Here is a 17,229-nt window from a genome sequence, read left to right on the forward strand (position 1 = left end):
ACAAATCCCATCCTCACACACCGCCCACAGACACACACATAGTACACACACACACATGCAACCGCAGCCCCCACCACCACCACTCCCACCGGCACAGGAATTCAAAAGGAAATATTTTGATTAACATAAATAGCGAAAAAAAAACTGGTTGGTAAAAAAAAAACTGTAAGCACTCCCCATTCTGCTGGTAACAAACCAGGGGACGAGGTGCTTTTGAGCAAAAATATATACTTAAGTGATGTGAGCTCCGATACTGGAAGTCACAGCTGGTTTCAGAGGGCTCATACCTCACCGCGCCATTCTGTTATTCTCTCCCGCAGCCAAACACCTCGGTGATAGCCGGACATGGACTCTTTCCACATTCAGCGCATTCGTATGGTCTCTCTCCAATAGTTTGTCAGGTCCTTCAGGAAATGCTGGTTCCTCAGCACATGTTCAGGAGAGAAGGGGACAAACTGTCGCACTGGTGTCTTAACTGAGTCAATGGTGTTGGATCAAACAGATATCTGTCCTGTTATACATCAAACTATTATTGTTATTCTATGCATTTCTCAAAGGAGCTTCTCGTGCGGACTTTGAACTGTATCGGCTCCTGGAAAGCTTTCCGCTGGTAAAGAACATTTTAAATTTTTCTGATAGGACACCGCACAATTCATCCCACATTCGGCATAATTATACAGTCTCTCCTGTGTGTATCCGCCGGTGACTTTGGAGGTGGTCTTTCCTCGTAAAATTCTTTTCACATTCAGGACAGTTATATGGTCTCTCTCCGGTGTGTGATCGCTGGTGTCTCTGGAGACCCCCTGATGTTGTGAAACGCTTTCCACATTCTGCACATTTATGTGGTCTCTCTCCAGTGTGTGATTGTCGGTGTCTCTGGAGGTCTCCTCACTTTGTGAAACTCTTTCCACATTCAACACATTTGTGTGGCCTCTCCCCGGTGTGCGATCGCTGGTGTCTCTGGAGGCTGTCTGCCCTTGTGAAACACTTTCCACATCCTGCACATTTATACGGTTTCTCTCCTGTGTGTGATCGCTGGTGTGTCTGGAGTTTCCCTGATGTTGTGAAACACTTTCCACATTGAACACATTTATGAGGTTTCTCTCCTGTGTGTGATCGCTGGTGTGTCTGGAGATTCCCTGACGGTGTGAAACGCTTTCCACATTGAACACATTTATAAGGTTTGTCTCCTGTGTGTGATTGTCGGTGTCTCTCGAGATAAGATGACGTTGTGAAATGCTTTCCACATTATGCACATTTATATGGTTTCTCTCCTGTGTGTGATCGATGGTGTCTTTTGAGAGATCCGGAAGCAATGAAACTCTTTCCACACTCAGCACATTTATGCGGTCTCTCTCCAGTGTGCGATCGATGGTGTATTTTGAGCGATCTTGATGCTCTGAAACTCTTTCAACATTCTGCACATTTTTATGGTTTCTCTCCTGTGTGTGATCGATGATGTCCCTGGAGATCACTCGAGGTTAAAAAACTCTTTCCACACTCACCACATTTATATGGTCTCTCTCCAGTGTGTGATTCATGGTGTATTTTGAGAGATCCGGAAGCAATGAAACTCTTTCCACACTCAGCACATTTATACGGTCTCTCTCCAGTGTGTGATCGATGGTGTCTTTTGAGAGATCCGGAAGCAATGAAACTCTTTCCACACTCAGTACATTTATGCGGTCTCTCTCCAGTGTGTGATCGATGGTGTATTTTGAGCGATCCTGATGCTCTGAAACTCTTTCCACATTCTGCACATTTATATGGTTTCTCTCCTGTGTGGGATCGAAGGTGAACCTGGAGATTACTCGAGGTTAAAAAACTCTTTCCACACTCCGCACATTTATATGGTCTCTCTCCAGTGTGTGATCGCTGGTGTGTCTGGAGATTCCCTGACGATGTGAAACTCTTTCCACATTGAACACATTTATAAGGTTTCTCTCCTGTGTGTGATTGTCGGTGTCTCTGGAGATAAGCTGACGTTGTGAAATGCTTTCCACATTCTGCACATTTATATGGTTTCTCTCCTGTGTGTGATCGATGGTGTCTTTTGAGAGATCCGGAAGCAATAAAACTCTTTCCACACTTTAGCACATTTATGCGGTCTCTCTCCAGTGTGTGATCGATGGTGTCTTTTGAGCGATCCTGATGCTCTGAAACTCTTTCCACATTCAGCACATTTATACGATTTCTCTCCTGTGTGTGATTGCTGGTGTCCCTGGAGTTCTCCTGATGTTGTATAACTCTTTCCACACTGAACACATTCATATGGCCTCTCTCCTGTGTGATACCGATGGTGTATCTGGAGATAAGCTAACGTTGCAAAACTCTTTCCACATTCTGCACATTTATATGGCCTCTCTCCTGTGTGTGATCGATGGTGTATCTGCAGACTGCCCGATCCTGTGAAACTCTTCCCACATTCCACACATTTATACAGACGCTTTTCTCGGTGTGATTGCTGGTGTATCTTGAGGTGCCCTGAATGTATGAAATTCTCACCACATCGGGAACATTTATACAGTCTATCTCCTGAGATCGATTGCTTGTGACCCTGTAGAGATCCTGTTTGCGAGACTCGGTTTCCTTCAACATGAAATACGATAGATTCCTGACATTCTCTCTGCTGCAAAGCATCATTTGCGCTACAAGCAGTCTGCGTTGTTGATGTGTCTTTATGGAACTCTGGATGTCTTCTGTTGTGTTCCTGGAGGAACTCGGCACAACTCAACACAACGTTGGCATGAGGCCAGGGATGAGCCTCAGAATCATCCACTTTGGGGGCTGATGGGAGAAAAGAAAGATCTGGATAAGCAATATATGGGCTTTCTGTACGAATTGCTCAGGAGCAAATTTCGTTTGAATCCTTGCATTTGTACAGCACCTGGTGATGTCAATGATTTACATTACCACCCTTCATGCTGGACACTTATTGACAGTGTCAGTTTCTGATGGCAGCAACTACCCACAATCAGCCGTGAGGCGTCTCCGTGATTAGTGTAGTTGACCACGGTCTGGGACACAGGGAGATACCTATATCAATGCGGGAAATGCTTTCCATTGTAGGAGGTGCTGTGCTTCAGCTGAAATGTTATAATGAGCTCCCGGCCATGTCTGTTCAGGTGGACAGTAAAGATCCCATGACATGTTTCCAAAAGAGAAGCGAATTTCTCTGTGTTCCACCACACCATTAAAGGATCTTTACTATGTGTCTGGAGAGGCGCAGAGTGACTTTAGCTTAAAAGCTCGGGTTGTATGACAGTGCATCGCGGGGTGGTGGGCAGGATTAGGGTGCGGGGCTCTACGGAGGATGCCATTTTGACGTTTCCCGCCTGAACCAACCAATGGTCAAAATCCACTGCGGGATATCACTTCGCGGCCTCATATTTCAAACGCACGGACTAAATCTTCACTGAGCATTTTCCTCAATCGCCTTCGTATCCCTTCTCACGGCTCTCCTTCCCCTCCGAATCCCTATCGCTCCCTGAAAACCTCTTTAATCTGGACTTCATTGTCTTTCCAATTAAGAGCCGTGTTCCCAACCCCACGTTGACCACCTGCACTGCTCTCTCCTCAGTCCCCATAGCCCTTCCCATCCCCCACAGCAGTGGAAAGGCTGACCATCTCTGCTGACAGCGCTTGGTTACCGTTTCTGACCTGAGTCGCCATTCCCCAGCCCTGTCAACTGAGCCCTATTCAAACCAGGTCACCGGGGAGAGACGGCACACCTGACAGTGCGTCGCTACCCCCCCCCCCCCCCCCACTCCAGCTCTGTGCTGCAGTGTCAGCCCAGACTGTCAACTCGTTGCCCGCGATGTGGGGCTCAAACCCACAAACTTCTGACTCGGAGCAAAGAGCACACCAACTGAGCCCGGCTGCCATCTGCCCGATTCTGCACTCGAGCATTTGATGCTGAGAAACTCAGATTGATTTTTCACTCACACAGGTAATCATCGTCTGGAAGATCCCTTTCCTCAGTGTAATCTCTTCTTTCCCTCTTTCTCAAATCGTATCTGCTGCTCCCGTACTCTCCTCCGCTCACTCGGTTGCGTTTGGAGCTGAACCCCTTTGCGATTTGATCTGCTGTAGAGAAATGTTTTTTAAAACAGAAGCACACGAACATTACATTTGCAAAGCGGTTTTCAACTGAGGAGGACGTCCCAAGGCACTGAACAGTCGGGGCTAAGGACCCGAGCCTTGGGGTGGCGTGCTTGTGGGTGGTGCGTCAGGGTGGGACGAGAGAGGGTAGAAAGTGTACGATTGGGGACTAAAGGCACAGTCGAAAAGGAAGTTCTTGAGTCGTGCCTTGAAGGAGGGAAGAGAGGGAGTGAGGCGAAGGGATTGTGGAATGGAATCCCTTAGGGGCTGATTTGAGGAACATAGTGAACAGAGACCTGAGATCTCTCACAGCCTTAGTCTAAGAGACTGGAGCTGTGTGGACAGGAAATAATATTGTTCCATAGCACAGCAGTCAGCGCGCTCACCTCGCAAACAGGTCTGGGTCCCATTCCCGTTTATTTACACGTCTATTTACACGTTGTGGAGACCTGCAGCTCTGTGATTAGAGCACTCGCTTTGCAAGTGAGAGACCTGAGTTCAATTCCAGGCAGGTCAGGGCGAAACCTTGGGCAAGTTTCCTTACTCCACACAGAGCCTAATAATAATCCCTCCAAAAACCAGAAACAATCATAAATTGGTTATTTTCAATCTACGACTGCTTGTGGGACATTGCAGTGCGCAATTGGCTGCCGCGTTCGCCCACAAATATACAGTCAGTTCACTTTACAGTGTGTTCTGTGAAGCGCTTTGGGACGTCCTCCCGACGTGAGAAGCGCTATATCAAATGTAAGAATTATTATTAATATTATTATTTATACCACAGGCCTCCGATTACCTAAATTATAAGTAGGAACGCGCTTATAATAAAATAATAATAATCATTGTATTTGATATAGTGGTTTTCACGTCTTCTTGACATCTCAAAGTGCTTCACAGAATCGACTGTAAAGTGAATTGACTGTATATTTGTGGGCGAAACGCGGCAGCCAATTGCTCACAGCAGTGTCTGTCTCACAAACAGTCGTGGGTTTAAAATGACCAATTTATTATTATTTTATATTGGAGGGATTATCTGTTTACCACACACGTAAAAAAAATCTTAACTCACTTGTGTTTGCTGTTTGAGACATTTTAAACAGTGGATTTTTAGGCACTAATTATGAAATCTTCAGAAAAAATTACAGAAAGTACGTTACTGGTTGAATTAGTTTTCAAAACATAAGATGTTTTCAAAAGTCAAAGACAATGTTAAGATATAATCATTGCCAGAGCACGTTCAATGTGCTAATAAAGACTATAATTACATATTTATATTTTATTAACTCTGTAATTCAGCATGTAGAAATCAAAGCTTCAAGGTGTTTGGCATCGATCCAACCGAGACTAGAAAAATGAAAAGTTTCCGTCCCCTCTGCCAAGATTGAGACTGAATTTCTTCTCTGGTGTATTGATGTCACTTAACTATTGACAAGCGATATGTGGTAGTGGTAGTGATTGATGTATCCTCTGTACTAATCCACCTGGATTCAAACCGAACACTACAACTTGCACTTATATAGCGCCCTCCGTGCAGGATAGCGTCTCAGAGCACAATCAAAAGGAAAGGCATCATTCAGACCTTCCTCACAGACTACTTACACGTAAATGAGTACAAATCATGTTTTCAGAAATGTCATTAAATAAAACCGAAATCCCTGAGAAAGACGTTTCTAATGAAAAAAAACTAACTGCACTCTGCATCTTAGGCATTTCAACCACAAAACACCAAATGCATTTTACAATATATTCTGTGCAGCGTTTTGAGATATCTAATTGCTGTGATGAGGCGCATTAGCAAATTGGAGGATTATAATGAAATATCACTATATATTATTAATACATTAAACTCAACAGTGCAGTAAAATCCAACTTCATTTGACAAGTCAATAGCCAATGCATCAAAATGAACGTGTTGTTTCAACAATATCTTCAGCAAATAATGTAGTGACGAAGGTACCGAGAAATTGAGAGGCGATTACTTACCTTTCCCAGAGGTAGTTCCACACTCCATGTCGCTCCCTTCGGTTTTCTCAGACATTCTCCCCTGCCTTGTGTTGGCAGCTCATATTTATATCTGATTAGTTTCTTTGTGTGAAGCCAATAATACAGCCGTATTCCCTTCACGTTTAAAGGTAATTGGCTGATAGTATAGCAGTTGGTTTTCTGGCAGTTTTCAAAGCCAATGTCGTCTTCATGTGATTGAGCCAAATTCACAGCTTTTGTCCACTTCTGGGTATTTCAATAGGGTGAGAATTGGATACTGCGAAAGGGAGGGGGAGAGGAGAGAAAGGCAGAGAAATGGAATAAAATATCTGAATCAGCAGCAGTCTGGGTGATAATAACAATAATTATCATTGTATTTGATACAGCGCTTTTTAAGTCTGTGGGATCTGAAAATATATTCACCGTATATCTGTGGGCGAAACGCGGCAGCCAATTGCGCACAGCAGTGTCCCACAGACAGTCGTGGATTGAAAATGACCAATTTATTATTCTTTTGTTCTGGAGGGATTATTATTAGACGTGTGGAGTAGGGAAACTTGCCCGAGGGTTTGCTCTGCCTGGAATTGATCCCAGGTGTCTCGCTCGCAAGCTTGGGTGCTCTAACCACTGAGCCACAGGACCCCAAAATCTGAAGGATATTCTCCTGTAACTGCGGGACCGAATGTCTGATATCCTTAAACACAAGTTCCATTTTGTAAACCAGTGTTTATTTTTACACCCCGATTGCCCTCCCCGAGGAGCACAGTCACCAGATGGTCGTTCAGCATCCGACAAGCGCGGGGTTGAGCCTCACTATTTAGGCAGTAGGTACAAGGAATTCCCCGCGATCTTCCAGGTGGGCAACACATCACAGCATCAAATATATCAGATGCAATTTGCACCTATTGAAGCTGCCCATTACAGGCTCTTAGATGTTTAATTCCCCTCCCCCCACCCCACCACCACAGATAGATTTCCCCCTCCCCTCCGCCGAGGGGATCAATGTGAAGGACTGTCAGTCAGGACCCGCGCGAGAGAAACTCACTTCTCTTTTCCATTCACGTCACGAGATATTTGAATTCCCTCTCACGTATGAGCGAAGCTGTCCAGCCCAGGAGGAGAGGGTCAGGTTACTGCCGGCAAACTCCTGGGGCCTTTGTTTATGTGGCGTTCAATACCTACAATTTACATCAAATTAAACCGCACATTAAATGTCCCTTTGTTTAGTGTGGCGTTCAATACCTACAATTTACATCAAATTAAACCGCGCATTAAATGTCCTTTTGTTTACTGTGGCGCTCAATACGCACAATTTACATCAAATTAAACCGCACATTAAATGTTCATTTGTTTAATGTGCAGTTGGATAGATACGATTTGCACCTATTGAAACTGCGCATTAAAAGTGCGTCTCATTAATGTGCAGTTAATGTCCCCCTCTCCGAACACTCCGACCCCACGACCTCCTCACTCCCCAATCCACCACTCGGCGCCTCCTCTCGTGTGTCACCGGCCTCCAGCTTGTCCTTCCCGCCATCCGCTCCACCATTGACTGTCGCCCTTTCAGTCACTGACCCCCAAAAATCTGGAACTCTCTCCCTCAATCTTCCCGCATTGACCCCTATCCCCCTTTTCAAGTCACGCCTTAAAATCTTCCCTTTCGACCATGTCACCTTCCACACTCCCCGCCTCTGTCAACCTCCACCACGGTTAAGTGAAATGTAAACATTGCTATGTGGAAACTGTCAGCCATATTGGTTTAAAATGACAGTAAATCCTAAGAGAGATTTGAGACGGCGGCCCAATATGCGAGGCTTAATCTAAACGACAAGCTTTGTTGCACAGTTACACAGAAGCTGAGATTGACACACAGATAAACAGAGACTGTCGCATTGTGCTGCCGCAAACTGGTTATCAGACCGCTCTGGTGCTGTTGCTGTGGTCAATGAGGATCATTAGCTGTTGCTGTGCTGTCTGGTGGCTACAGGGGCTCAGTATTGGCTGTGAATGTCAGGCCGTGTTGTGGCCGCTCAGTGAAGATGTGCACAGACGGCTTTCCCTGAATGGGACACAATGTGGAGCTGAGGTCACTTAGCCCCGCCCTTCACTTCCCGTCACATACTCCGCCCATCAGTGAACGTGCAATGACCGTGTGGGACCCACTACAACCTGAGCACCGGCACCGCCTCCAACCTTCGGCCGCATCAGTGAGCGGGCAGTGACCGTGTGGGACCCACTCCAACCTGAGCACCGGCACCGCCTCCAACCCTCGGCCCGATCAGTGAGTGGGCAGTGACCATATGTGAACAACTCCCGAGGGACACCGACGCTGGAGCAGAAAGCGTTGTTTACTTCAAAAGCAAATTAGATAAACATGTGTTAGGAACATAGTATCTGGGAATACAACAACAACAACATTAGATTTCTAAAGCGCATTTCATTTCGCGAGGACATCCCAAGGCACTTGACTGTCAATGTTTTGAAACCGAGCTGGGGATCGGGTTTGGGGAAGGTGGAGGACAGGGGGTAAGGAGAGTGATCAGAGGCCCAGTCAAAGAGGAGGTGGTTCAGATGCGCGTTCAAGGAGGCAACGGAGGACAACCTTGATTGTTCATTCCCGTGCTACCTCAGCATCTGACCTGGAATTATACGGAATAGAAACCAAACAAAGGGAAACATACAAGTGTACAGTGACTTGAGCTTCTTAAGATGTCTATCAGAAAATCAAACTTTCGAGGTAATATTTTGAGAAAATGGCCTCTTTTCACGAGGTTTGCGGACAGGTAAATCGAAATGCCACTCTCAGGCGTCTTACAATTAAGGCAGTGTCATTCCAGCTGACCCCGGAGAAGACTGGGCTTGGAGAGGAACTTGGGGTTCCTCGCAGGAGAGATTCTCCAGATTAACGTAGTTTTAGATGTTAAGTTTGGTCATTAAATGTTTAGGTTTATTTGGAGTGAACAAATCATCGATGCAAAATACAATGTTCATCATTGTGCATTCAGTGTTTTATTTAAGTTATAACTAAATATAAGTGTAACAATACTTTGCTGATGACTATATGTGGGTGTGGAGTCTTCTTCCTTGAACTTCTGCGTAATGTTTGCACCTAATGCAGACTTCGAAGCATATTTGTCCATATGCCTGTATGGATTCTTCCTTCCAGCAAAGCCCTGCACACGCTTGAAAAGCACATGTCAGAAGCGCAGAAAAGCGATTCATGCGCGGCCCATGTTGTTGTTGTTTTAGATGTGCGAGCACGCAGAAATGTCAGGCAAGTTTCCTTACTGGCCTCGTCTGTTTACTAAGCAAGAAGTAATAACCTAAGTCTGCAACTAAAATTATCTTTAAAAAAGTAATACATTTGTCACTCAAACCACAATAGTATGTGGGACACTACTATGAGCAATTGGATGCCGCGTTGTGTTCACAAAATACACAGTCAACCCGTTTTACTGCATATGTTGTGTAGCGCTTTGAGACGTGTCTAAGATGTGATCAGACGCTATATCAAATGAAGCGGTTTTAATGATTATAATCAGAATTCAATATATTTTATTACTCTCCCGGTATGCAAGCGTATTTGCACACATTCTATAAATAAATTCCCAATCTTCGCAATAAATAAATTTAGCACATATTGGGAGGAGAGCAATGAACATGTTTCATAAGGTTTCATGACATATTTGTGAAGAAAAGGCCCAATGAATCCAAAATCAAGCATTCCATCACTAAGTTAAGAGACATTAAATTTTAATTGTTTCGGGAGAATGAGCTTAGATTTAAGAGAAATTTGTAGATTTTTAAAGGAAACATGCAAAGTTGATATCTGCTCCTAATGTTGGAAGGCTTCACTGTTTGTGGAGATATTCACCAATGTTGCTGACGTTCGACAAGGTCCATCGCCAACTCCTTTGTTATCTGGTGTTGATGTTTCGACATCAATTTAGCAATGACATGAAATGGATACATTAACCCTTTCTTAAGTTCCGCTTTAAACTTATTCTGAGTCAACACATAAATACAAGGGTTGGTACAGGAATTCAACCTTTGAAGCATAATCCCCGTTTCTTGGACAACAGTCCGCGTGTTAATGACAAGCGTTTCGCTATAATTAAAATTGGAAAGTTGCCATTTGAAGGAATGTACAATATAAGTTGTCCACAACAGTATAAAACTGCCCGATATGGCGAAGAGTAAAATCACCGATTTCTTTCGGTTTTCTAACTCAGGGTCAATGGTTTTCTGATCATTTCTCAGACCCCGAAGCCTTCTGCGAACTTTACTGGCCATCAGAATGTGTCTGATGATCAGAGCATTGAACAGGCAAATCAGAGCAAAACCAAAGACGGGAGCAACAACACGGTGAAGCCTTTGAAACGCTATCCAAGTGGCCACGGTAAAAAAAACTTGGTTTCAAGACACAGTACCACGGGGTACAATTAATTATAAAATATGGATCAAACATATAGTAACAGGGAATGCTCACGGAGCAGCTGAAAACAATCAGAATTACAATAACCACTGTGGCCGTCCTCTCAGTGCAATATTTTGGTTTCAACGTTTGGCAGCAAATGGCTACAAAACGGTCGAAAGTGAAAGCAACTGTGAACCACAAAGAGCTGTGCATAGTTATAGACATGAACACAATTCTAACGCTGCACATTGGAGTGTAGACTAAGATGTTTAATGGGAAATGCAGATTATTAATTTTGTTCAAAAAAATTCCACAAACACAACCAGGAGATCAGCCACTGCCATGGCCACCAAGTAGCGAGTGATGTAGTTGGAGAGACCGCATTTTCCTCTTGACAGGATCACAATCGCCACTAAATTAACTGCGAGAAGCAATAGAATAGGAAACGTAATTTACATGAGTAAAAATTGTTAGGTCAACGCCTTGGGACGTCCTCCCGACGTCAGAGGCGCTATACAAATGTAATCTTGTTGTTGCCGTAGTAGGTTAAAAGTGTAAAGGTGTATAGTATTCGGTTTCTTTGTCTTTGAATTGTTTCAAATGCTTTTGCACACAAAATTCAGTCAGTGCAGTTTACAGTAAATAACTTAAGCGTAAAGGGACACCCTCAAAGTAGTTATTGATTGGTGAACTAGGAAATTATGCATTTATCTAAGAGAGTTTGATTAGAAATGTAAATCTGTGTTGTGTTCAGCAGCATTTTCTTCCAATTGTTTCAATCGGTTTCGAACTCAGTTACTGTCCCGGAATAATTCCCCTGGTGTCATTCTTGTAAAGCTTCTCTCCAAAGCTTTAACTTATTTCCTGAAAAGCGCGGCTCAAAACTGAATGCATATCTCCAGCTGCGGCTGGAGGTACAAAGGTAGAACTATCGCTCCAGTTTCCGTATTTGTGCTTCTATGTGATCCCAGAAAACTATCAACAGAAACCGCTGACATTTAGAAAGCATCCATCATACAGGCAGCGTCTCAGAGTGTTGAGGTGTGGCGGGGCTTGACCCACAACCTGGGGAGAGAATTGGCAAGTGACTGTAGGCCCATCAAACTGGAGTATTCCGATCAGATCTGAAGAGAGTTGAGCAGACAACACAGTGGCAGATTGAGACAGAGAGTTCTGGAGTTTGAGATGGGCAGTGGCTGATATCACACCTCACATGGTCGATAAAATGGAACAAGCGGAGGGAACAAGAGGGAAATAAAAGGGAACAGGTAGGCGGCATGGCCGCTCAGTTTCAAGGGGGTGGAGCAGGTCAGGGAGGCAGAGAGGTGAAGGAGGTGATATAATTTAATTTGGTTTTTGAGAAAGACTGATGAACTTGAAATCGATGCGTGAATGAATGAGGGTTTAAGCTGTTCGGTGTGAGACATGGTCTGAGGAAGGCAACGCAACAGACGAGAAGTCGAGCGATCATGGTCAGGGATAATAATAATGATAATCTGAGCCATCCAACTCAATCCCACTCTCCATAGCCCAGTGATCCTGTCCTCCCCAAATACCCGTCTACTTCTCGCTTAAAAGTTGTTATTGTATCGGCTTCCACTGCCCTTTCAGGTAATGCATTCCAGATCCCAACAACTCGCCGGTTGAACACAATTTTCCTAAGTTCCGCTCTGTTTCTTTTACTGACTATATTAAATGGTGTCCTCGGGATACTGACCCACATCAGTGCAAACAGTGTTTCCCGATTCAACCTTTCAAATCATCTCATGATCTTGAAAACCACTATTAAATCCCCTCTTAACCTTCTCGTCTCAAGGGAGAATAATCCTAGTTTCGCCAACCACATATTCACACACACACACGCACACACACAGATACACACACAGACACACATACCCACACACTGAGCACCGAATCCAGACTGACCCCTAATCGTTCATTTGCAAAATCAACTCGCTGCGTCTGTCCAGGCTGTTCAATACTGCACACAATTAATTTTAGGACATCAAAATCTTCTGACACTCCCTCAGACGAGTTCACCTTATTTCTGATTGATGGCTGATTTATTTGTCCACCCTCAGAGCCTTTTTTCAGGCCGGGATTAAACCGTGGGAAACATTAGTCGTGAACATAATTTGATTCGTGAACCTGTAGTGAAGTACGAACTGGCAGAATTTTCCTTGTCAGTAGCAAAATTTAATAAAAGATTAGCAAGCTTATACATAATCAAAATTATACATTTCATCAAATGAAGGCGTACAACGGGCGAGTGATCAAATCAATGCTGAGGGTGGGTTAGTGAACTGCACTGCAAAGGGTTGATCGGATCAATACAGTGGCTTTGATGTAGGAATCGCTTTGGTGCGGTTCCCATCAGTCTGATTTTGATTAACCAACACATCATAAAATTAAGGGTCTTAAAATTAAGGGTCAGCCTCTGAGAACAGAGCTGAGGAAACATTTCTTCACTCAGAGGGTAGTGAACTCAGAGGGTTGTGGGACGCTGCTGTGCGCAATTGGCTGCTGCATTTCACGCTGTATCACATGCAAGCATCATTATGATTATTATTATTAATCTCTCTCTCTCTCACTCAGGCTCTCTCTCCGAGTCTCTCACTCTTTTCTCTCACTCAGTATCTCTCTTACTCAGTTCTCTCACTCACTTTGTCTCTCTCTCTCTCTCTCTCGCTAACACACTCACTCAGTCTTTCTCTCTCGCTCTCTCACTTTCCCTCAATCGCTTTCTCTGTCTCAGTCGCTCTCTATCTCCGTCTCATTCTCTCTCTGTCTCACTTTCTCCTCTGTATCAGAGTGACAAGTGATGCGAGAGGGGTATTGAGATCAGACTGAAGCTGGTATTGACCACAGGTGATGATGAGGGGACGTAGAGAGGAGAGAGAGCAGTTCATGGCCACCGGCCTCCGCGCTACACTCTGACTGTGGCGTAGACTGGATCCTTGTCCTCACCGACTTGGCGGCGATTCTCACTCCTGTTCCCTAATGCCAGGCTGGCGTAGTGGATGTCAGCGTCCTGCAAACAGGCCAAATAGCAGCACATTTGCTGGGGATGATGGGGAAACATGACCTACCCCCAACTTTCCAGCTATTGGCTCCGTGGTGAGACCACGAACCACAGCTACATTATGTGTGTGTGGAGGTGTGTTCCTGTCTCCCCCAAACACACGGGAGACCGCAACCCACAGCTCTTTTGTGTGTTTGTGTGTGTCTCTCTCCCACCCCCACCACACACCCGCACCCCCAACGCACACACTCCCCACCCCCTCCACCACCACCCCCTCAGCTGAGGAGTGCAACCCATATGGGTATGGTTCTCCATCCCTCCACCATGATTACTGTGGGTATTAATAGACCTGAAGGTGAAACAAGTGAATTGATCAGAGGATCGAATTCAAGTTCCTCATCCTCACCTACAAGGCCATTCACGGCCTCGCTCCCTCCTACCTTTCCAACCTACTATCCCACTACCTACCTGCCCGTAACCTCCGTTCCTCTGGCTCCGGTCTGCTCCACATCCCCCGCCCCAACCGCCCTACCATCGGTGGTCGGGCCTTCAGCCTCTCAGCCCCGAGTCTCTGGAACTCCATCCCCCAGTGCCTTCGCCGCCTCCACCCTTTCCTCCTTCAAGGCCGGTCTCAAGACCTTTCTCTTTGACCGTGCCTTCGGCTCCCCTCTCGACTCTCTAACCCTCCTCGCTCCCTCACTTCCCCCCCCCTCAGCCTGACCATTTCCCCACTGCTCGGGTCCTGACCCAACTGTTTAGCGCCTTGGAACGTCCTCCCAACGTAAAAGGTGCTCTATAAATGAAATCTTGTTGTTGTTGTACTCACCACTGGAGGCACCGCTCGTGGTGCAGTTCTGACCGTCGCATCTGAAACGAACAGTAACGGGATTTAACAGCAGCAAATTTCAATAGCAATCGACATTATCTAATATTATTGTCAATGTTATTAATACATCAGTTTATAATAATTAATGATAATGACAATCAGGATTATGAGAGAAACAGGAATATATTAATCATCCCTGCGTTTAAAGTAACACCTTATCACTGTTCGAGTCGCTTCACAAAAACCACTGTATAGTGGAGAGACTGTGTGTTTTTGAGCGAGACACGACATCCAGTTTGCACACAGCAGTGTCCCACAAACAGACATGGAGTTACCGACCCACATTATTCGGGGGATTGTCGACGAGCTCACTGGGAAATATTAATTTCTCTCTTTGAATTTTGTTGAGGGATATTTATTGCACCTGAACAGACCGATGGAACATCAGTTTAACATAGCATTTGAAGGAAAGAACACATGGAGCAGCTTAAGTTCAGAGAAGAGATTTACAGACAGACCCAGGACAGACACGGAGTCAGACACGCAGACAAGCATTCACTCAGACATACTGAAAGTCACACAGACAAACAGAAACACAGAAACACAAACAGTCAAACACAGAGACGCGGAGACACAGACAGTCAGACACAAACACACACTCCCAGACAGACAGACTGAGAGAGAAGGGGAGAGACAGAACCAGAGAGAGAGAGGCCAAGAGAGCAAATCCTCAGGTTCGGGGGAGGCCCATGAGCAAGCGATGGGTTGGTGTGGGGATCGGGCACACGGCTGTCCAGCGCTGTTGGTGACCGACTCCTTTGCCTCTGGGCTCAATCTCAGGGAAGATATCATTCACATGTGTCGGTGCTGCCATTGGGTGTGGGTCGGGAACCATGTGTGTGACGGAGATGGTGTGGCTGTGGGAAGTGTGAGTGCGCGGTGTGAGTGTGGGTGGGTGTGGATGGGGTTGGTGGGAGCGGTTTGTGGGGGGGGATGGGTGTTGAGGGGGGGGGAAGGTTATGTGGGGGAAAATGTGTGTGGAGCTCGGATGTGTGTGGGAGGAGGCGGAGTGTGTGGGGCAGTTGTGTGTGGGGGAGGGTGTGTGGTGGGGAGGGTGGGTGTGTAGGAGTGTATGTGTGTGTGGGAGGTTGTCTTAATTTGGGGAGGGTGTGTGCTTGGGGGGAGGTTGTGTGTGGTCTAGCGTATGTGTGTGGGAGCTTATGTGGGTGGGGGAGTGTGTGTGGGGGAGTTTATGTGGGTGGGAGGGTGTATGTGTGGGAGCTTGTGTGGGTGGGGGGAGGTTGTACGTGTGGGAGGAATGTGTTTGTGGAGAGAGGGTGTGTATGTGAAAAGTAATGGGGCAAGAGTGTGTAGGAGGTGATTGTGTGAGTGGTGGAGGCTGTGTAGGGGGGAGGTTGTGTGGGGGGAGGCTGTGTAGGGGGAGGCTCTGAGTGAGGGGAGGCTGTATGCGGGGAGGCTGTGTGTGGGGGGAGGCTGTGTGTGGGAGCCGCTGTGTGGGGGGAGGCTGTGTAGGGGGAGGCTGTGTGGGGGAGGCTGCGTGGGGGGAGGCTGTGTGGGGGGAGGCTGTGTAGGGGGAGGCTGTGTAGGGGGAGGCTGCGTGGGGGGAGGCTGTGTGGGGGGGAGGCTGTGTGCGGGGGGAGGCTGTGTGTGAGTGGAGGCTGTGTGGGGGGAGGCTGTGTGTGGGGGAGGCTGTGTGGGGTGAGGCTGTGTAGTGGGGGAGGCGGTGTGGGGGGGAGGCGTGTGGGGGGAGGCTATGTGGGGGGGAGGCTGTGTGTGGGGTGTGTGTGTGGAGGAGGGTGTGTGGTGGAGGTTGTGTTTTGTGGGAGGGTGTGTATGTGGGAGGCTGTTTGTGGGGGGAGATTGTGTGGGGGTAGAGTGCATTTGGGGGGGAGGGTTTGTGGAAGGGTAGAATGTGGGGTAATGTGTGACTGTGGGGAGAGTCAGTGGGATAGGATGGATTTGTGGGGGAGAGTGTTGGTATCTGGCGGAGTGTTTGTGCGAGGGGTGGAGTGGGGGGGAGCGTGTGTATGTTGGGGGGTGGGGGGCGGGGGGTTTGGGGAGAGATAAGAGCTCCAGTGAGGGAGAGAGTACCAGCACAGACACGATGGGGAGTCAGCAGCGATTGGGATTAGAGCAGAAATGTTTTTACATTGGACTCTTCTGTTTACCTGTAAGTACAAAATATAATAAATGTTAAAATTCTTCAGTACCGGTTGTGTGTAGTTGTGGTTTTATTAATCATAATTCTTTCCTTTCGTCCAGCGTCAAAGCCCTCCAGAGGCAGTCGTGGCCAAGAGCTGTTTCCTCTCCCCTTATTGGCATTTTTGGACGACCTTTCAGCCACTCCACCCCCACTCTCTGGCAATCAATCCCAAATTCCCTCTGGTTTACCCCTCACTCCCTCTCTCACACCTCAACACCTATTTCTTCAATCCTGTCTAACATTATCATCACTATTCAGTGTCACACTCAACATAAATCGTTGCTTTAGTTTATTGTGTTCGCTATATTATGCTTTATTGTGTTTTGTTCTGACACATGATCTGCTGACGGTTGTGGAATTTGATTCGCTTTTTGGTACAGAACGTAACAGTAACGACATCTGCTCAGAATGCAGGTGGATATTCACCGTTTGCATTGGCTTTGACCAAAGTAAACTAACAATACAATCCTTCCATAAAATAGAGCGCCTGATAAAATAATAATTCTTGCAATTGAATAGCGCCTTATCATGACTTCAAGACGTCTCATAGCTCTTCAGATTATGCTGTAAACTGAATTAACTGTACATATTGGGCGAAATACTGCAGTGCCCCACAAACAGCTGCGGATGGAATCAACAAATTCATCTTTTTTTTG

General features: G+C 46.2%; 1 pseudogene; it reads right to left on the reverse strand.

The window, feature by feature from the left end:
- Positions 1-395: 395 nt before the first annotated feature.
- LOC103184714 overlaps positions 396-17,229 on the reverse strand; it is a 29,296-nt pseudogene continuing 12,462 nt past the window's right edge.

This window comes from Callorhinchus milii, unplaced genomic scaffold (genome assembly GCF_018977255.1).
Source record: "Callorhinchus milii isolate IMCB2004 unplaced genomic scaffold, IMCB_Cmil_1.0 Scaffold58, whole genome shotgun sequence".
Taxonomy (NCBI): domain Eukaryota; kingdom Metazoa; phylum Chordata; class Chondrichthyes; order Chimaeriformes; family Callorhinchidae; genus Callorhinchus; species Callorhinchus milii.